Genomic DNA, 13,515 nt, shown 5'->3' on the forward strand with positions numbered 1-13,515 from the left:
CGACATTATACACGATTCAATGTACCACCTTCGCACCACCTCCTGAATTTTTTCGCACGAACGGAGGCTAACCACCTACAAACCAACCCTTTGTCTAACCGCCACTTCTCACACCTCCTACACCCCGCACGACACGCAACCCAGACTCCTGCCCGGACTGAGGTACTTCCCCGACATCGTATCACGTGACGGCGGAGTGCAAGGCACTCACTCTTCCAACCTTACTCCCTTTTTTTCCGCGCCCTTGGGAAATGGAAGATGGTGCTGTGAAAAACACCCAACCCCGGTTTTTTTCTTTTTTTTTGTTTCTCTCTCTCTGTTTTCTTCCTAGCGGTGTGCAAGTATCTCAACCACAACCGGACGCTGGATTGAGGGCTCGTCTTGAATAACCTTTCATTTCTGATATATGATATCATATGAAATAACAAAATTTCTGATTTACATCAATGATCTTCCGCAAAGTCTTGTACATTCTTCCTGTATACTTTATGCGGACGATACCACTATAATAACCGACGATAAAGAGGTCGACTCGACGTTGTTTAAACTAAATACCGACTTGATAAATGTTGTTTACTGGTTCAGCAAGAATTAATTAAATAAAAATGCCAATAATCTAACTTTGTTATATTTTCGTCAACTAACCAAATTATTCCTAACAATTCCTTTGTATACGTGGTCGATGCTCAGATTCATGCTACCTCTAGCGTAATGTTTCTAGGGATCAAACTAGATGAACATTTAAACTCGCATGTCTCACTGCTTACGCGAAAAGCAGCCTATGAAATTATGATTTTTCTAAACGTTGGTCCTTTCTTTCGTTTTGAAATATTGTTGTCAATTTATTACACCTTCTTTGACAGCAATACTGTCTATTACATCTCATCATGTGGAAACACGTAAGTTACTCCTTTATCAACCATTCAGCATCTCCTGAATTAAGCAATAAGAATAATGACCTTCAGCAACTTCGTGTTCAATGCGTCCTTCTTACTCGGCTCACATGCCATTTTGTCGGTTCAATTAAGAACTACACAGATACTTTCTCGGCATTCTTATATATAAATATGTAAATGGTAAGCTTCCATTTACTTTACTACACACTTCTCATTTTCCTCATGTATCGTCAACTCGCTTTACAAAATTAAACTTTCTCTTAGCTAAACCCAGGACTAACTATGGCACGTCTACTGCAAACATCTCATCAGTACCATTTTGGAATGCCTTGCCGGTAGGTAAAAAGAAGGGATCATTTGAAATATGTAAAAAAGGCTTTGCGATCATACCTGGTAAACTCATGACGACTTCCTAATATTCATAATAAGTGTTCTTATATTTACGTGTATGTGTTTATTTTATTGCGATAGCAATTATATGGACACTCAAAAGCCGATTTCTGCCGTCACCGTCACCGTCGCTGTCGCCGTCGCCGTGAGGTTCCGTATGACGTCATTTGGAGATGAAATCGTCGCCGCGCGCCGAACGCTGTATGTGCGAGTGAAAGGGCGCGAGGGGCGCGTCTTTCACGGGGAGTGAACGCACGGCGGAGAACAAACGCGCGTTCGGCGCCGTGCTCGCTTAAGGGCTGCAGCAGTAGGCGTCTCTTTTCTCCTTTACAATCACCATATATGTAGAGCAAACGCGCCTTCTTCAGACGCGCGAGAGGCCGTGGGGGAGGGGGAGGGAAGGGAGGCGACGTTTAGCTGCGGCACCAAGTGCCTATTTATATCAGAGGCTCCAGCAACAGTCACCAACGCCGCACGCATTTTGAGCTAACGCGGGCAAAACGCCGATGGCGTCGACAACAGTTCTGCGTGTTGTTGCTACCAAAGCCGCTCACCTTACTTCGTATGACATTGCTGTGTTGCTATCGCATTCATTGCTTCGCCCTTAGGGCGAAACTGTGACATTTTGTTGCTTAACTGAACATTTTCTATAACTCAATTTTCTGTGTTTGCCACTGTGAAAAGAAATGTTGCTGTCTGATGTATGGCTTATTAGGAGGTCTCACTTTCAGTCTTGCGACTTTGAGACCTCCTTCTGTATTTATATGCCATATGCAATGTACTACGTGTACTTCGATATAAAAATCCTTGAAATCCAACACACACACACACACACACACACACACACACACACACACACACACACACACACACACACACACACACACACACACACACACACACACACACACACACACACACACACACACACACACACACACACACACACACACACACACACACACACACACACACACACACACGCACACGCACGCGCGCACACACACACACACACACACACACCTACGCCTTTTGGGTTCAAATCGACAAGGCACTTGTACACGGCTACGAAAAAAACAGAGAGAAAAAAAGAAGAGGTATCTCCGACACACTCTGCCATCATATACTTTCACCGTGTTGTCAGAGGACTCTGGAACTGCTCTGTGGTTGCACGTAAGCTTTAGGGGCGCTTCCGCATGCATACCCCCGCTGCCACAGAGGATTCTCTCGAGCTCCTCTATACGTTTCCGCGAAACTGAGTGGTTTGGAAATGGCACAAGGCCAGACCGGAAAAGCGCTGTACATGGAGCTGAGTGCGAGAGAGCGCTTAGGTAGGAGACGCGCGAGATCCTCGAGGTGATTCCGCTAGGACGGGAAAACAAACAAGAGGGTGAGTTCCCCTCACCCCTCCCCTTCTTAAGTCAGAGCTAGCTTTGCTAACGCATGCGCAGTGGAGCGTGCAAGAACATGCGCTGCTCTGAAGAGTTGTAGTTGTGTCGTGGTGAATTATGGCGCCTTACACAGTGACCTAACTTGTAGTTAAAGAAGAAAAAAACGCTTCAAAGGTAGATACAGGTATCGGATGAATTTCAGAGCTAAAGAAGGACACAACCGTAATGAGTTATAATTAAATTCCTGTGTGGTACAGCACTCTCATCAGATTTTTTTTTGTGAATACTTACTACACAGTAGTCGATTACTTTCATGTGCGTGTTACTGAGAGTTAGCTGAAACTCACGAAGAAATTTTGAAACTAAGATGGTGCGTAATCATTGACGAGGCAATTTCATTACGGCGATAGTAAGCTAGCCAGTCGGGATTCTGAGCTTAAACGTCCTCCTTTTTGCCAGTGAAATTATCGCCGTTAAGCCTTTCCTATTCGCTTTATTTTTTTACTTTTTAAGCATTTCCTATACGCTTGATCGGCCCTTAAGAACAGGTACGAGCGAAAAACTACAGCGGACATTTTATTGACGAAGTCGAGAAGGAATATACAATAAAAGAGCTAAAACGTGGGTTTTATTACGTCCCTTGACTGTTGGCGCTTTGATCAGCAGATCAATGAGACGTTCTTACGAATGAAAAACTTCATACGTACCTTACGTGCGCCAAGCTTTACTTGACAACCTTGACAGTTGGGACATCGGCAGCCGTCATTGTGCATGTGGCTTGTAAGCCAACTGAGTGGCCGTACTGTTGTCATGACTATGACCGATGGGGAAGCTACAGCGAATCTGTTGTGACCCAAAAACAGTGCACGACGTCCTTTGTGCTTGCCCCCAGCAGGCATGCGAACGGAAGACACTGGCTGATTCTCTACCGCCAATCGGCAATCGGCCACTTACTGAAGAGCTACTACTACTCGGACCTTGGCCAGACCGCAAATCCAGCTGCAGAGCAATTTGTACATTACTTTCATTGCTGCACAGCACGGTGCTTGATTCGAGGCTGTGAAAGCCCACCCGAAAGGACGTTTATTCGACCCTTTCTGTCCATACCTTCATCACTCATAACCATCTTTCTCTTATCATCTCTTTATCCCGACACAGATCAGCAGGCGAGAAGAGTCGACCTCTGACTGACCTCTCTGCAATCTCTTAAGAAGAAACACGCCTCTTCTTCATTAATAAGGTTTAGCTTTCCAAATTACCACCCGGTCAAAGACAGACAGAGAGATGCCGCAGGAAAGGGCCCCGGATTTATTTCAGCTGCCACTCCTTAGGGCGCCATGAAGTATAAGCAACAGGCCATGCTTTTTTATTTGTTCCTCCCCATCGGGTGCACGGACAGCGAGCTAATCCTCCATCTCATGCTCAGAAGAAAAGCGCGCTGTCACTGAGCCCCTGCAACAGGTTTGCTCAGTCATGTAACTGGCTCAATAATGCAACAGTCAAAGAAGATGAAGAAACATTTCAAGTATACAAGGAATGTTAACGATGTACGATTTTACATTGGTGATAAGTTGTTGACACTACACGCGACGGTGTCACGACCCCCATAGCACTAGCTTCGCGTTATACGCCGGCAGAGACATCGGTGAAGGCTTGGAAGCGTTAACTATAGATGTTCGCCGATTTCTCGAGTATACCGAGGACTTCGCTTCTTAGTGAAAATACAAGAAATTTTTAGATGGCACTGAAAAGGACTCACATGACCATGGTGGTTGCGGTCTCTCTATTCTTCGGGGCATGCGCTATGGGCTCTGACAGTGCTCATACAAAACAAAACAAAAAAAAACCTTTTGACTCAGTTGTTATTCGAAGGCCGCTGGAGCAGAGGTCTCCCGCTACGCGACTCGCTTAAACGTAAAACCTGTGTCAACGAGTCCCTATCACCCACCTGCGTCGGCTCACCTCTCCGTGACGCACAGAACTTGGACTATACCATTTTCTTAAAACTTATGGACCATGCATTATACTGGATCTCGCAGGTAACATTAACCAAGGTGCTAAATAGAAAACGAAAATACGGTGTAATATATGATTATAAGACTAAGGTGTACGGTCCTCAGACCTCTGACGGAGGAATACCGTGGAATTTATAATCATATCTTTCACTTTCTTGTTTCTTTTTTTTTTAGTAGCTTGGCTAACGTTAGCTGGGACACCCTTTATGGTTATTTGCTCAGGACACACGTACAATCGACAGGCACTGACTGCTGCTCTTGCTCGTCACGACAATCAAAGTTCTTTGGCGAGATTGCACACATAGTGTTCAGTCCATCCAGTCTTTGTTCGATTGCTCAAATAGCACCGATTTGGACTGTATAGCTTCGAATACATCCGCCCGTCGACTGCTATAGCTATACGCCTAGTGCTGTCCGTGCACGTGCTCACAATCACCGCATTCCTTTCTCCCTCGTCCTTCTTTCTATTTCTCTTTTCCCTTCCCTCAGCGTAGGGTAGCCAACCGGTATCCAGACTGGTTAACATCCCTGCCTTCTTTTTATCTGTCTCACTCACTCACACTTCCTTCAGTCCTCGTCGTAAGCCATCGCACTCCTCTTTTATCTTCCTCTCCCCCGGTTCAGAGTCGCTGGCTCCATGAATTCTCCCCGATCGGCTTCCTGCGCCTTTCTCTCAATAAGCTTTCACTCTCTCTCTCTCTCTTACGCTAATCCTTTCTCTATGCCTTTACAGATTTAAAGTAGGTCACGTGACGATCTGAGTTAAGCTCGGCCATCAACACATTGCTGTACACCTCTCAAAGTGTCCCTCATGCGGCTATCGCTTTAGAAATCCTGCAACCAACATTTTGACCTCTCGAGTCCCTACCTTGGGGGAGACACCTATGTCACGTACAACGTTCTGCACTGGTATGTGGAATATATTATCACTGCTTATCACAAACGAAATATCTGGCGTGTTCGGTCTCCAGGAGTCGAAACGGGTTCTAGCCTGCGTGTGCCGATTCACGCGATACGCGCCGACTTCAGTGGGAGGAGCATAAGCGTTCCTCGGTACTTTGGCATTTCATTTAGATAAAGAAATCGAGACAAGTGAGTCGAAAAAACTAGAAATGCTCTATCAGCACTGCTGCATCTCATGTGATTGCCGATATAACACTACAGGCCCCAAGCATACAAATAATTGCATTGCAGTGACTAAAACCTTGGAGGTGAAAGCGAAAGTGTCTCCTAAGGCTCCGGTTGTGTAACGATATCGGCAATTCATGAACTCCTATCATCGTAACAGTGGCCCACAAGATTCGTACAATGCAGTCTGGAGGCCAGATATATAGACAGCCCAAAGTGCCGCGCCCCGATTTTCGTAACGATAATGTATTTTTAAAGCAAGGCGTGCAATCGCAAGCAACTATCACTTTTATTGGATGATTCCTATTCGCGTCGCCCTTGATGCAGCTTAGCGGTACGGCTTAGCCTTATTTCACGTTTCACTTTCTCCGGTGTTTCAACCTTGCTACAGGGCGCAAATTAAAAAAAAAAAACAGCCGTTGTCTTATCTTTTGGTGGCTGTTTCGACCTTGCGCGCTACTATGTTGGTCTCTGCAATTTCAGTTACAGCCAACTGGCACCGCCGTATTGATAACCCTGGACTGTATGTTATCGAACATTTTGTAACTGGTGTGGTGCAACGTCATCATGATGCAACGGGTTGCCCAACCCGTTGGGCAACCCTCTCAACTCTCCTCCGGAGGAGAGCTGGCGGCGCGGGTTGAGAGACTCGTGAAAGTGTCCTCGGAGGTATCGCATCACTTCAAAGGCGACTAAGAATTTATCGATTCTTATCACCACCACAGTAGCCGACTCAAGCCTGTTATTATCTTGAGCCATAATTATTGATAGCCCGCAGTGTAACTCTTCACGTTACGTAAGATAATAAAGACACACACACGCATAGTTTCAAAGAATTTATCGGCTCTTATCCCTACAACAGTGGCTGTAACTACGTTGAGGCCATAATTATTGATAGCACGCATTGTGCCTCTTCTCATTACGTAAAGATGATACAATAATTGTTGTTTTCTTTCGCACCTATAGCTGTTAAGTTTACTTCAGCAAATATTTTGCGGAGGCTTTCGCCAATACTATCAATATGCTCGTCATCATCGCCATTATCTTCAACACCGTATTTTCCTTTAGCTGATGTTGCCAGAAAAAAAAAAGTCACGTTTATTCTCACCATGGTTTCGATTCCGGAACCACGACGTATGATGCGTCGTTTCTTCACTGTCGTCGTGCTTTCGTTGCTATCATGCTAACGTTGGCTACCACCGTCGTCGTCGTCGTTATCATCATCATCATCATCATCATCATCATCATGCCGTAGTTCATATCACCCTCGCAGTAACTTCTGTATTCCGTGACACTTGAGGCTTTTCTTTCAGCGACACCGTACAACATTTCGGCAGCCAGGGTCTCGAAGCAGAAAGATCGACGATCGGTTACGTGACGATTTGGTTTGTCCTCGTCCTCGAAGCCACTGAGCTGTACAATCTGCCCTTGCTTAACATTTCACTTTCTCTGGATGTTTCAACCTTGCAGAGAGGCATCACATTAAAAACAAAGAACAAAAAAAAATTAATAGGTGTCGATGGAAACCAGTTGCACTGCACGAAACGACCTTGGTCGTCTTTAGACACGTGTTGAACATATTTTTGTGGGGCTGTGGCTTGAAGTAATCGTGATGAAAATGTAAGTTGCTAGGGGAAAGTCTACATATCGGCTTATGTTAACGGATCAATAATTCATGAACACGTATCCTTGTTTTCATCGTAACAGTGGCCCACTGAAGCTTGTTACAATCTTGAGGCCACATTTGTAACCCACAGTGTCGTAGCCCGTATTATGCAATGATAACATTCTTTTTTATTTTTTGTAACCTTGTAAAGGGCATGAAATCACATTATAACACCGCTTACGTGACGATTCCTCATGGCGTTGCCCTTGCGTCCACAAAAGTACGACCTACACTTGCCTCACTTTCACTTTCGCCCAAGGGTGCAACCTTGCTTCAGAGTGTCTTCAAAAACCGCTTCAGTTGCCGTGATGTTGCCGTGCACACAAATGAGATGGTTTCTAGGCCATTTTATGATCGGGTGACAAGCGCTGACACACTAATGAGCTTGTGCTGTGTGATCATTTTCTAGCTGTTTCACGCAGTGACTATAAATCAAGGCATGTACGCGGTGTCGTTCGCGTCCTTACGGCTGTTCGGCGTCGTGCACTAAAACATGCACGTGCAACACAACATGATTTTAAAACATAAATTAGCACCTTCAACCGATGGCGTAGAATTTTAAATCATGGCAATTTGTGGCGGCCAAGCATTTTTAAGTGCACTTGTGCATCTAAGCACGCGTGCTTTTCAAGCGAAGCTTGTATTGCCTCACAAGTGTCGGCGGCGGACGTTGGTGGTGGTGGTTGTGTCACGCTGAAAAGTGGACCGATCTTGGCGATAGTGTAGAAATGGTCAAAGCTCAATGGCACGTACTCCTGTGGGCTCGGGGACCTGTAACGCGCCCTTGAACTGCCTTGTCACACGTGGGACCCAAAGAGACAAAATCTCTAGCACTTCCCCCTGTCGAGAAAATAGGGGTATACGCGAAGCTTGTCGTCCGATTCCAGCGTGAGGGCTTCCGAAGTCCAGGTAAAACGTCAGCGAAGAGCCGTGGACTCCAAGTTGCGGGAGCCCGATGTTGAGGCCAAATGTCGGCGAAGAGCTGCCGACCCTGAGTTTACGGCAGACGAAGCGGAACGCCTGCGACAACGTCGTCGTACCATAAGCTTCGCCTACCCCCCCCCCCCCCCCCCCCTTTCACCACAAAGGAAGATCTGTGATTTCTTTCTTTTTTTTTTTTTTGCATTCCCCTTCTTTCCCATTTCACTAACACCTCCATGGTCTGGGATTGAACCTGGGCGCTGTTTTCTGCTAAGCGGCTCTACGTCATAATCTTTGAACCAGTGCCATCAGCTGTTGACGCCTTTCCTCGGATTTCAAAGAAAACAATTGTCACCCTGTGTTTGGGCAAACTGGGAGAAAGCCTTCGAAATAAACAAGTGCGCTGCAGCCGATATAGTAGATGAAGTGCATGAATACGACAGCACATATCTATATAGCGTAGATTGCAGCGCAGATATTTGCTAAGATCGTGGACGCTCCCGTCAGCCTATCTCCATAGATAGCCGTGGTGTCCACAACACGTGCGCCCCTGCGCACCAATACGTCGACGCTTAAGCCGCGCCGAGCGTTTGCAAGGCCGCCCTCGCCGCGTGCAATTCCGCGTCACTAGGCGTTGCGGGCGTCTGTCAAGGCGACTTTGATTTGTCGCCTCGTTGTTGTTTTTTTTTCGCCTCTCACGCGAAGCTCTCGGAGCGGAACGACCGCCGATGAGAAAGATAGAGAAAGACAGAGGAGAAGGGGGATGCACGTGTGCATTGCCACTTTGCTAGTCCCTTCCGCCAACGCGCAAGCGCGCGCGCACACAGACTGTGTACGCACGAACACGCACATGCGCACAAACACACACACACATGCGCACACACGAACACACACATGCGCACACAGACACACACGAACACACACATGCACACACACAAACGCGCGCACACACACACAAACGCACACACACACACACGCACACACACACACACACACACACACACACACACACACACACACACACACACACACACACACACACACACACACGCACGCACCAAAAGCCATTAACATTAACTCAACTCACGACAAGGCCTCTAACACGTAACCAAATAGTTTCTTTTTCTGCTCGTATGTTCCAATTGAAACAATTAATGTAGCACTTGGCAAGGAGTTGTAACTGTGCAATGGCGCAACACCTTTTGTTTCCAGCTCCTCTGCAATTATTATTTGAATAATAAACTAAGAATCAATTAACAGGAACGTTGTATACGCCGCTCAAGGAGATGCTTTAAATAAGCCCGAATGTCTAAACACGATAGACGACTGCTCAGGTGGGTGAGGTGTGAGCGCAGAACATGTATGCATATTGTACGCGTACACAGTTCATTGTACACTATCATCGTCATCCGCACTTCCTCTATCTCTCCCTTTCCTTCCCCTTCCTCCTATCTTCCTACACTGAGTAGCAGGCCAGAAACAAAGCTCCTCCAGGTCGACATCTCTGCTTCGGCCAAAATATCCAAATCAAAATATATTGAGAATCAAAATATCCCCTCTCTATCTATCCAAGTACTTTTCCGTCATGCTCTAGTTAACGTGCAGCTGCCGATAACATTCATCCTAACTGCTATTTTGTAGATGCATGCATTAACTGATATACACCCTGTAATTATTTTTTTACAGCGAAGCTGTTTAAGCCAGCCATAATTTGTGGTGCGTATCAAGAAACTATCAAGAAAGAAAAAAAATAAACTGGATTCGAGTCCGCGAACCCCCGGTCTAAAAGCGAGCGTCGTAATAACTAGGCTATACAGCCACGCTTTCAGACCGTGCATTTAGGTACAGTGTACTAGAAGAGTTGTAATTTAGGCGAACCATAAATGCATAAATGCATAAATGCGTTCGAGCGTCGTCGTCTTCGTTCACAGCTGGCGCGTTCGTAGCGCTCGTGCTCTGCGAGGTGAAGAGGTTTTGCGCGCTTTGAGAGCGACGGAGAGAGAGACGCATTCACGGAGCGGGTCTCCTGGAACGCGGTGTCGGCATTGTAATGCGGTGTCGGTGTTGCAAGCTGCGCTATGCAACGCGCAGTGACGGCCGAGACGCGCGAAAAGTAATTATCATCACCATGAGTAATAAGGTGAAAAGTTCGCGCGCACTTTCAGGAAAATGCTGGGCTACGATCGCCCAGCTTCGCTGTTGCAAGCGTTGCGCGGCCGTGTGCAAGGTTAAGCGTTTTTTTTTTAATGAATATGCCTGTTGTACACTGAGGGCATGATTACTGTGTTACTTAGGTTGTTAAATAGACGGCATTTACGCTTATTTGAGGAGCGCCTGTAAGTAACTCAGGTCGATTGATGATGACAAGCGTTTGCAAGTGTTTCAGCAATCAAGCTCGGAATTGGCTTCAGGAAACGCATTAAAGGTTATAATGGCGGCATTTATGGATCTCAGCTTCACTTGTCGGTAATCTATAGCACCTTCTGCCGGTGAGCATGTACTGAGCAGCAGAAGTTTACTTCTCCTAAAGTGATACGATGGATTCGAGAAGATGGGAGAAAGAGGTATCCAAGTGAAACTTGTGACTACATGCGTATCCATCCTTACAGAACACATAAATATATGCGGAAATAAATGGCCATCAATGCCGTCGAGACTGACATCCACAAAATGTGTGTGGATGTGTGTTTGAATTCAGCTCGCACCTTCAAGGTAAATAGAGTATATCCGGATGTAGATTCTATCCAAGCAATCCAGGTGGTGTCTCAACTAACCACTCCAGAATGCGAAAGCAATAAACTCAATTCACACAAGCATACAGAAGTATTTTATGTGCGTTTGCGTCACCTTCACCGGCGCGCCACCGAGAGATGCAAATCTCGTGCGTCAAAGAACACGCATGATTTGAATGCCCACTGACCATGTCCTTGTCTTTCTTTTAACACGAAAGTGTTTTATGCCGGGGTTCACCAAGACTTCACTGACGTATTTCCGTCACGGAAATACGTCAGCTTACAATGTACACGAACATAATACAAAGAAAGAAACCAGAAGAAAAAGTTCCACAAACATGCAAAATCTGGAAATCGAACCCACGACCTCTCGGTCCGCGACGATAGATCGCCGAGCGTTTAACCCATTGCGCCACAAACGCATTTGCAGAGAGCTACACAGACGCGCCTTATATATCTAACACTCCTCCGTGTACCCGCGCTCTTGCTCGGGGCGGTGCCACCGCCTACGAGCAGAAAAGAGAAGTACTGCATTATGACACTAACGCGCACCGACAGTGAACGCTTCGGTGGTCTCAGCACTACGACGCCTCGATGCCAGCATTCGAAGGGACGCTGGCATCAAGAAGCACTACCAACGCCAGGTGGCGTTCACCGTACTCAGCACAGCGGAGCGTGGCCCCCGCAATTAGCTCTGAAAATGTTTCTGAAGTTGATCGCGGAGGCTGCAATTACGACGCGCTGTACGCGCTGATTTGACTCGGTGACGATTCAGTTACGTGCTTTGTCTTGCGCGTTGTATTAGTGTGTCAGTTACGTGCTTCGTCTTTCGCGTTGTGCTAGCGTGTGCAGCGTAGTGCAGCTTCCATATGCACGACGGTTGCTCATGGTCATCGACGTTGGTAGTCGTGATGGAGGAGACGTGCCACCAGGCGTCAGCGTGGGTGCATCAACGCCTAAGGGCGCTTTAGCCACAAAACACCAATAGACATTATATATCAATGTGCAATAAACATTACACTACTTCTGTGAAGACACGTTTCACTTTCGTGTTCTATACCGATTCCTATATAAGAGGGATCAACCACATTTTTTGTCTGTTTCTTCTTTTTAATTTTTCTTTCTTCTATCTGTAGTCTGCCTCAGCCCTGCACGAACGAGGCGACTATTTGCGAAGTAGGTCAAGATGTGCTACTTGTTTTATAGCATCATTATAAAGTTAACACAGCTTACACCGTTGGTCACGCTTGCCTCTATCTCTGTTCAGCGCGAGTCATCATTATTAATGTCACCGGTAAATGCGAAATTCTAGAGTATAAGGCGCATGTTTAAATGGAACTTGTTTGCTGCGCTACAGACGCGAAGGTGCGGCGAACTACACTGACTAATAGGTGCAGCAGTGCCAAAACGGCGATTGAAAAAGATTGGCTCCTTCTTAGCATACAGCGCACGCATTTCTTCCGTGCGGTTTCATACGGCTGTGTGCCGACCACCAAGCAACCAACTTTGAGCAATCCATGGCTCGTTTCCAGCGGTTTCATGCACCATCACAGAGTATTCGTACCCACGTTGCACGGTGCATGCATGAAAAGTGAGTTATCATTTTTTTTCTTGGGTAACAGTCACGTCACCCCTTTTCCACGGATATAAACAATAGTCAAGACAAGGCCACTTTCTACGAATCGGTGTTGCGTCGGCTGGAAACATTACAGGCAGACTAAGATGCGTGTCTAGAGATGCAGTGCTTGAACATAATTCTGAAACTCAAGATTATATCTTCCTGTGATGGCATTTACCAAATAACTGGGACCATTGCATTATACGTGTTACTGGTAGCTTGTAACTTCGCAGGGAAAGGCAGTTGGAATGACGAGCAGTAATTGACAGTATTTTATGAATGAAAAAAATTTCTAAATTATGTTATTTAATACACGTCACAGCCCCTAGGTGAGGCATGGAGTGAAGGGGGTTGTAAACTGAAATAAGAGTATGAGGAAATGAATTACCGAAACAAGTAAGAAAACCGAGAACAAAGATAACAAAACGAGGAACACCATTATATAATTATTAATAATAACTAGTAGATGATGGCATGGAATAGTAATCATGTGTGGAAGGCGTATGTAGTGGTAGTTAATGAGACCTTGTGCTGTAAATATAATTATATGAAAAAGAGTTAAAAAGGCAACTATGCGGCAAAGTTCAATGTAAAGTGCGGTGATGTTGGATTTGCGGCTATAATTATTAATAATGAATCAATCAGCTTTATGCTGAATAGATTATAGTGCGCGTATAAGGTATACAGTTCTGATGAGCAGACAAACTATAGATGAGGCGAAATCAAGTTCTGGGTGAACAAATGCAACGTAGGAAAGT

This window comes from Dermacentor silvarum, chromosome 4 (genome assembly GCF_013339745.2).
Source record: "Dermacentor silvarum isolate Dsil-2018 chromosome 4, BIME_Dsil_1.4, whole genome shotgun sequence".
NCBI classification, from domain to species: Eukaryota; Metazoa; Arthropoda; class Arachnida; order Ixodida; family Ixodidae; genus Dermacentor; species Dermacentor silvarum.